Below are 7,500 nucleotides of genomic sequence, written 5' to 3'. Positions count from 1 at the left end.
TGGCCTACCTTTTTTATTCTGGTTTAGTATGTGGCCTACCTTTTTTTTTATTGTGGTTTAGTATATGGCCCTAACTTTTTTTATTCTGGTTTAGTATGTGGCCTGCCTTTTTTTACTCTGGTTTAGTATGTGGCCTACCTTTTTTATTCTGGTTCAGTATGTGGCCTACCTTTTTTATTGTGGTTTAGTATGTGGCCTACCTTTTTTATTCTGGTTTAGGTATGTGGCCGGCCTTTTTTTACTCTGGTTTAGTATGTGGCCTACCTTTTTTATTCTGGTTTAGTATATGGGCCTACCTTTTTTATTCTGGTTTAGTATGTGGCCTGCCTTTTTTTACTCTGGTTTAGTATGTGGCCTACCTTTTTTTATTGTGGTTTAGTATATGGCCTACCTTTTTATTCTGGTTTAGTATGTAGCCTTCCTTTTTTTACTCTGGTTTAGTATGTGGCCTACCTTTTTATTCTGGTTTAGTATGTGGCCTACCTTTTTTATTCTGGTTTAGTATGTGGCCTACCTTTTTTTTTTATTCTGGTTTAGTATGTGGCCTGCCTTTTTTACTCTGGTTTAGTATGTGGCCTACCTTTTTTTATTCTGGTTTAGTATGTGGCCTACCTTTTTTATTCTGGTTTAGTATGTGGCCTACCTTTTTTTTATTCTGGTTTAGTATGTGGCCTACCTTTTTTATTCTGGTTCAGTATGTGGCCTACCTTTTTTATTCTGGTTTAGTATGTGGCCTACCTTTTTTCTTCTGGTTCGGTATGTGGCCTACCTTTTTTATTCTGGTATAGTATGTGGCCTACCTTTTTTATTCTGGTTCGGTATGTGGCCTACCTTTTTTTATTCTGCTTTAGTATGTGGCCTACCTTTTTTATTCTGGTTCAGTATGTGGCCTACCTTTTTTATTCTGGTTTTGTATGTGGCCTACCTTTTTTTATTCTGGTTTAGTATGTGGCCTACTTTTTTATTCTGGTTCAGTATGTGGCCTAGCTTTTTTATTCTGGTTTAGTATGTGGCCTACCTTTTTTATTCTGGTTTAGTATGTGGCCTACCTTTTTATTCTGGTTCAGTATTTGGCCTACCTTTTTATTCTGGTTTAGTATGTGGCCTACCCTTTTTTATTCTGGTTTAGTATGTGGCCTACCTTTTTTATTCTGGTTCAGTATGTGGCCTAGCTTTTTTATTCTGGTTTAGTATGTGGCCTACCTTTTTTATTCTGGTTCAGTATGTGGCCTACCTTTTTTATTCTGGTTCAGTATGTGGCCTACCTTTTTTATTCTGGTTTAGTATGTGGCCTACCTTTTTTATTCTGGTTCAGTATTTGGCCTACCTTTTTTATTCTGGTTCAGTATGTGGGCCTACCTTTTTTATTCTGGTTCAGTATTTGGCCCTACCTTTTTATTCTGGTTTAGTATGTGGCCTACCTTTTTTTATTCTGGTTTAGTATGTGGCCTACCTTTTTTATTCTGGTTCAGTATTTGGCCTACCTTTTTTATTCTGGTTTAGTATGTGGCCTACCTTTTTTATTCTGGTTTAGTATGTGGCCTACCTTTTTTATTCTGGTTCAGTATGTGGCCTACCTTTTTTATTCTGGTTTAGTATGTGGCCTACCTTTTTTATTCTGGTTTAGTATGTGGCCTACCTTTTTTATTCTGGTTCAGTATTTGGCCTACCTTTTTTATTCTGGTTTAGTATGTGGCCTACCTTTTTTATTCTGGTTTAGTATGTGGCCTAGCCTTTTTTATTCTGGTTTAGTATGTGGCCTACCTTTTTTATTCTGGTTTAGTATGTGGCCTACCTTTTTTATTCTGGTTCAGTATTTGGCCTACCTTTTTTTATTCTGGTTTAGTATGTGGCCTACCTTTTTTATTCTGGTTTAGTATGTGGCCTACCTTTTTTATTCTGGTTCAGTATGTGGCCTAGCTTTTTTATTCTGGTTTAGTATGTGGCCTACCTTTTTTATTCTGGTTTAGTATGTGGCCTACCTTTTTTATTCTGGTTTAGTATGTGGCCTACCTTTTTTATTCTGGTTCAGTATGTGGCCTACCTTTTTTATTCTGGTTCAGTATGTGGCCTACCTTTTTTATTCTGGTTCAGTATGTGGCCTACCTTTTTTATTCTGGTTTAGTATGTGGCCTAGCTTTTTTATTCTGGTTCAGTATGTGGCCTACCTTTTTTATTCTGGTTCAGTATGTGGCCTACCTTTTTTATTCTGGTTTAGTATGTGGCCTACCTTTTTTATTCTGGTTTAGTATGTGGCCTACCTTTTTTTATTCTGGTATAGTATGTGGCCTACCTTTTTTATTCTGGTTTAGTATGTGGCCTACCTGGGCTTGTTAGGTTAGATTAGGTAAGGTTAGGTAAGGTTAGGTTAAGTTAGGTTAGGCCACATACTAAAGCAGAGAGAATTTTGTAGGCATACTCGAAAGGTAGGCCGCATACTAAACTGGCACCCATTCAACTTATATATTTGCAATCTACTTCTGAATATGATTCAACTTTTTTTTAATAATAAAAATATTATGATTTTTTTTTGACAGAATTTTCATATAATTTCTAAGACGAGTTTCTATAGAGATATATTTAATTTATTATAAGTATTTAACTTATTTTTTCTGCAATCTACATCTGAAAGTGAAGTTTAACTTTTTTAATAAATGTATATATATATAAATTATATGAAATGTTTTGACTAAAAAATTTTCCAAAAAATCTGATATGAATTAATTCGTTTATAGTAAATTACAAAGATGAAATATATAAATTTATAATTTAAGGAAATTTAAAAGTTTATTAATGTAACACTACGATTTTGTTCATATATTTCTATCCGCTTAATGAGTAAATTAACCTTATAGTTATAAATTTTGAATTAACATCTTTAACTTTCTTATGCGTTAAGATTTTGAATGTCTGTATTCAATTTGCTACGAGAGAGAGGAGAGAGAGAGAGAGAGAGAGAGAGAGAGAGAGAGAGAGAGAGAGAGAGGTTATTCTTAATGATCCCAGAAGAGAGAGAGAGAGAGAGAGAGAGAGAGAGAGAGAGAGGAGAGAGAGAGAGAGAGAGAGAGAGAGAGAGAGAGACAGAGAGAGAGAGAGAGAGAAATCAAAGGTTATCCTTAATAATCCCAGAAGAGAGAGAGAGAGAGAGAGAGAGAGAGAGAGAGAGAGAGAGAGAGAGAGAGAGAGAGATAACGAACCCAGAGAGTGGGAAATTGAAATTTACTCTTAAAAATCCCAGGAGAGGAGAGAGAGAGAGAGAGAGAGGAGAGAGAGAGAGAGAGAGAGAGAGAGAGGAGAGAGAGAGAGAGAGAGATAACGAACCCAGAGAGTGGGGAAATTGAAATTTACTCTTAAAAAATCCCAGGAGAGAGAGAGAGAGAGAGAGAGAGAGAGAGAGAGGAGAGAGAGAGAGAGAGAGAGAGAGAGAGAGAGATAACGAACCCAGAGAGTGGGAAATTGAAATTTACTCTTAAAAATCCCAGGAGAGAGAGAGAGAGAGAGAGAGAGAGAGGAGAGAGAGAGAGAGAGAGATAACGAACCCAGAGAGTGGGAAATTGAAATTTACTCTTAAAAATCCCAGGAGAGAGAGAGAGAGAGAGAGAGAGAGAGAGAGAGAGAGAGAGAGAGAGAGAGAGAGAGAAATATTAAAAATAGCCTGAAAGAATAAAAAAAGGCAGAGAAAAAAAGAAGAAATATATGAATAAATCTCTCTTCTCTTCCACTGATCTCTGTCCAGCGATGCTCAAAAAGCACGTCGCTAAAATCAGCGGAAAATTGAGTTTATTGGCGGTATCTGGTAACTATGGTGGTTATTTCGTTTAAGTACCGTGAAGTTTTGAACCGATTCGCCGAAATTCTTCCTGATTTGGTGTGTCCTTTTTTCGGGCTCGTTGAAGAAAATATATGATTCTGAAATTTCCCCCTATATTTTTTTTTTCGGGTAACTTCTGATATTATTATTATTATTATTATTATTATTATTATTATTATTATTATTATTTATTTATTTATTTCCTTATTTCCTTTCCCTCGCTGGGCTATTTTTCCTCGTTGAGGACCTTTGGCTTAAAGCATCTTGCTTTTCCAACTAGGGTTGTAGCTTGATTAGTAATAATAATAATAATAATAATGATAATAATATTAATATTATTATTATTATTATTATTATTATTAGCTAAGCTACAACCCTAGCTGGAAAAGCAAGATGCTATAAGCCCAGGGGCTCCAACAGGGAAAAATAGCCCAGTGAGGAAAGAAACAAGGAAAAATAAAACATTTAAAGAAAAATTAATTATTTTTTTCCTCGATTTATTTCTCGTATATCTTTGAGACATGATTTATTCTGATTACCTTTTATTTCATTTGAATTAAGTAACGAATTGTGAGTCGTTGGGTTTGGCCAATTCTTGGATGGGTGACCCTGGTATCAGTGTAGCCTGGTGTGGGGCTTGCTACTTCACTCCATAGATATGGGGCTGAGATAAGATGGAAATATATTTTTTTTATGAATACATTCAGTGCATACACACACACACACACATATATTTCCTCTATATGATGAAGAGTAAGTGTCTGATTATATATATATATATATATATATATATATATATATATATGTATATATATATATATATATATATATATATATATATCTGTATATATATATATATATATATATATATATATATATATACCAGTATATATAATACATATATGTAAATGAATATATTTATTTATATACATACATATATATATATATATATAAATAAATATATTCATTCATATATATATACATATATATATACTGTATATATATATATATATATATATATATATATATATATATATATATATATATATATTTCCGGTCACGCTCATTGGCAGCCAGACGAATAACTACACGGTCTCTCCTCATCCCTCGGGTAGGGGAGCCGGAGCCGGAGAGAGAGTTTGTAATTAGGAAAGGAGGAGGGGATATCATTTTTGACGGGGTTACGTACACTGATTCATATATATATATATATATATATATATATATATATATTATATATATATACTGTACATCTTTATTCTCATGTAGAATTTTGAAATATATCCAAAATAATCAAAAATGAAATTTTTGATTTCCATGTTACTATGTGACGCGGTTAACGACCCTCGTTTCAGCCCATCCAATACTCCTCGAAGATAATATTAACAAGCTGAAAGCAGACGAGTGGATCAAATGGGTTGTGTGTGAGGGGTAAGGGGTAGGGGGAGGGGCTAGGTGAAGGGGGAGAGAGAGGTGAAAGGGTAATATTAAATGGCAGTTGAATGTCAACTCGACCTAAACCCCCCAACGTGTTTGTGTCGTGGTTTTTTATTTTCTCCGTCGTTCAAACAAACACGTCACCTCAAGCGCACATACACCCATCACTAGGAGAGAGATCACGGCTTTAGAGGACCCTTATACCACTGAAGAACAATTAAATACAATTTGCGTAACCTATTCAGCCTTGGAAGGCAGCGGGTGGCGGGGTAAAAATAGTCCAAGCACAGACTGACTTTATAGAACCTTAAGTGGGTATCATGAGTGCCTGTATTCGTCGCTTGTCCTGTGCCCACCTCTGGCTGGCAGGCGATGCCCCCTTGATTGCTCACAAATCAAGTCCTCCCTCTTTCACTGTCTTGGGTTAAGAGTTCTCTTGCTTGAGGGTACTCTCGGTCACGCTGTTCTGTCTTGTTTCTCTCCCTCTTATAGTTTTTATAGTTTATATAGGAGATGTTTCTTTTAATGTTGTTACTGTTCTTAAAATATTTTATTTCTTTGTTGCCTTTCCTCACTGGGCTATTTTCCCTATCGGAGCCCCTTGTTCTCTTCCTTTTGTTTTGGTAAAGTTTTTTTTTTATAGTTTATATAGGAGATATTTCTTTTAATGTTGTTACTGCTCTTAAAATATTTTATTTTTCCTTGTTGCATTTTTCTTAGTTTCTTTTCCTCACTGGGCTATTTTCCCCTGTTGGAGCCCTCTTTGCTTATAGCATCCTGGTTTTCCAACAAGGGTTGTAGTTTAGCAAGTAACAATTATAGTAATAATTAGTGTTGGGCGTGGTGAATAGATATAGGATATATTTCTTTTAATGTTGTTACTGTTCTTAAAATACTTTATTTTTCCTTGTTGCCTTTCCTCACTGGGCTATTTTTCCCTGTTGGAGCCCCTTTGCTTATAGCATCCTGCTTTTCCAACAAGGGTTGTAGTTTAGCAAGTAACAATTATAGTAATATTGTTACTATTCCTAAAATATTTTATTTTTCCTTATTTCCTTATTTCCTTCCCTCACTGGCTATTTTCCCTGTTGGGGCCCCTGGGCTTATAGCATCCTGCTTTTCCAACTAGGGTTGTAGCTTAGCATTTAATAATAATAATTTATAATAATAATTAGTGTTGGGCGTGGTGAATAGATATAGGATATATTTCTTTTAATGTTGTTACTGTTCTTAGAATATTTTTATTTTCCTTGTTGCTTTTCCTCACTGGGGTTATTTTCCCTCTTGGAGCCCTCTTTGCTTATAGCATCCAGCTTTTCCAAACTAGGGTTGTAGTTTAGCAAGTAATAATGATAGTAATAATTAGTGTTGGGCGTGAATCAGGAGATGAGTAGAACACCGAGTTGTGCTGTGTGTGTGTGTTTAGCCATAAGCTGTCCATACCTCTTTAAACCTTCCTGAAAAGTCCACACTTCAAATACACATAGGACGCGTAATGATGAAAGCGATATGAGACATATGGGGGGTTAGAGCGAATAAACACGATCAACCCTTTAATATTCCACCGACTTAACACCATCAAAGTATGAAAGAAACCACAAAACGACTTTTGATAAATTGACCCAAAGCGGTCCCGTCTCTTTGAGTGGTACACCCCCCCCCCCCTAGCAAACCCAGGCTGATCTTTACAGCAAGCTCCCTAACAAATACGTAAAAAAAAATATGCCTTCCCTGTGTACATTAACGTTCCATCGGGTAAAAAAACGCCAGTGTTTGTAAAGGGAAAGGACACAATACAGAGGCCAGGTGATAAAAAAAGTCCCCATTTCGAAAATAACAGCTGACGGACTCATAAACAAATCAGGGGGGCAATTATCTAGCGTTCAATGCTATCAGTCTGTATAACCATCTTGTTGTTACGTCATGTCACACGACCCTTAAAGAGGGAGAGGACACTGCTACCTAATGGCGTGTATCAATTGATTGGTTTACGTGGAGGGGTGTGACCTCTATTTCTTGGGGAGTACTTAAGCAGGGTTAACCCTGTACTTAAGAAACCTAGTGAAGTACCGATGAGATTGACAGCAGAGCTTGTCGGTCTGGTGCGTGCTACAATAGGTCGTAATGAAGTCAGAAAGACGAACGAATTAAAGTTACAAATATTTTCAGAGGAATCGTGAAGTTGAACCTTTTCTCTGTTTAAAGGTTTAAAGACTTAAGAAACTTAGTGAAGCGCCAATGAGGTTGATAGC

The sequence above is a fragment of the Palaemon carinicauda genome, chromosome 10, assembly GCF_036898095.1.
Source record: "Palaemon carinicauda isolate YSFRI2023 chromosome 10, ASM3689809v2, whole genome shotgun sequence".
NCBI classification, from domain to species: Eukaryota; Metazoa; Arthropoda; class Malacostraca; order Decapoda; family Palaemonidae; genus Palaemon; species Palaemon carinicauda.
Note: the sequence above shows the minus strand (reverse complement) of the source record.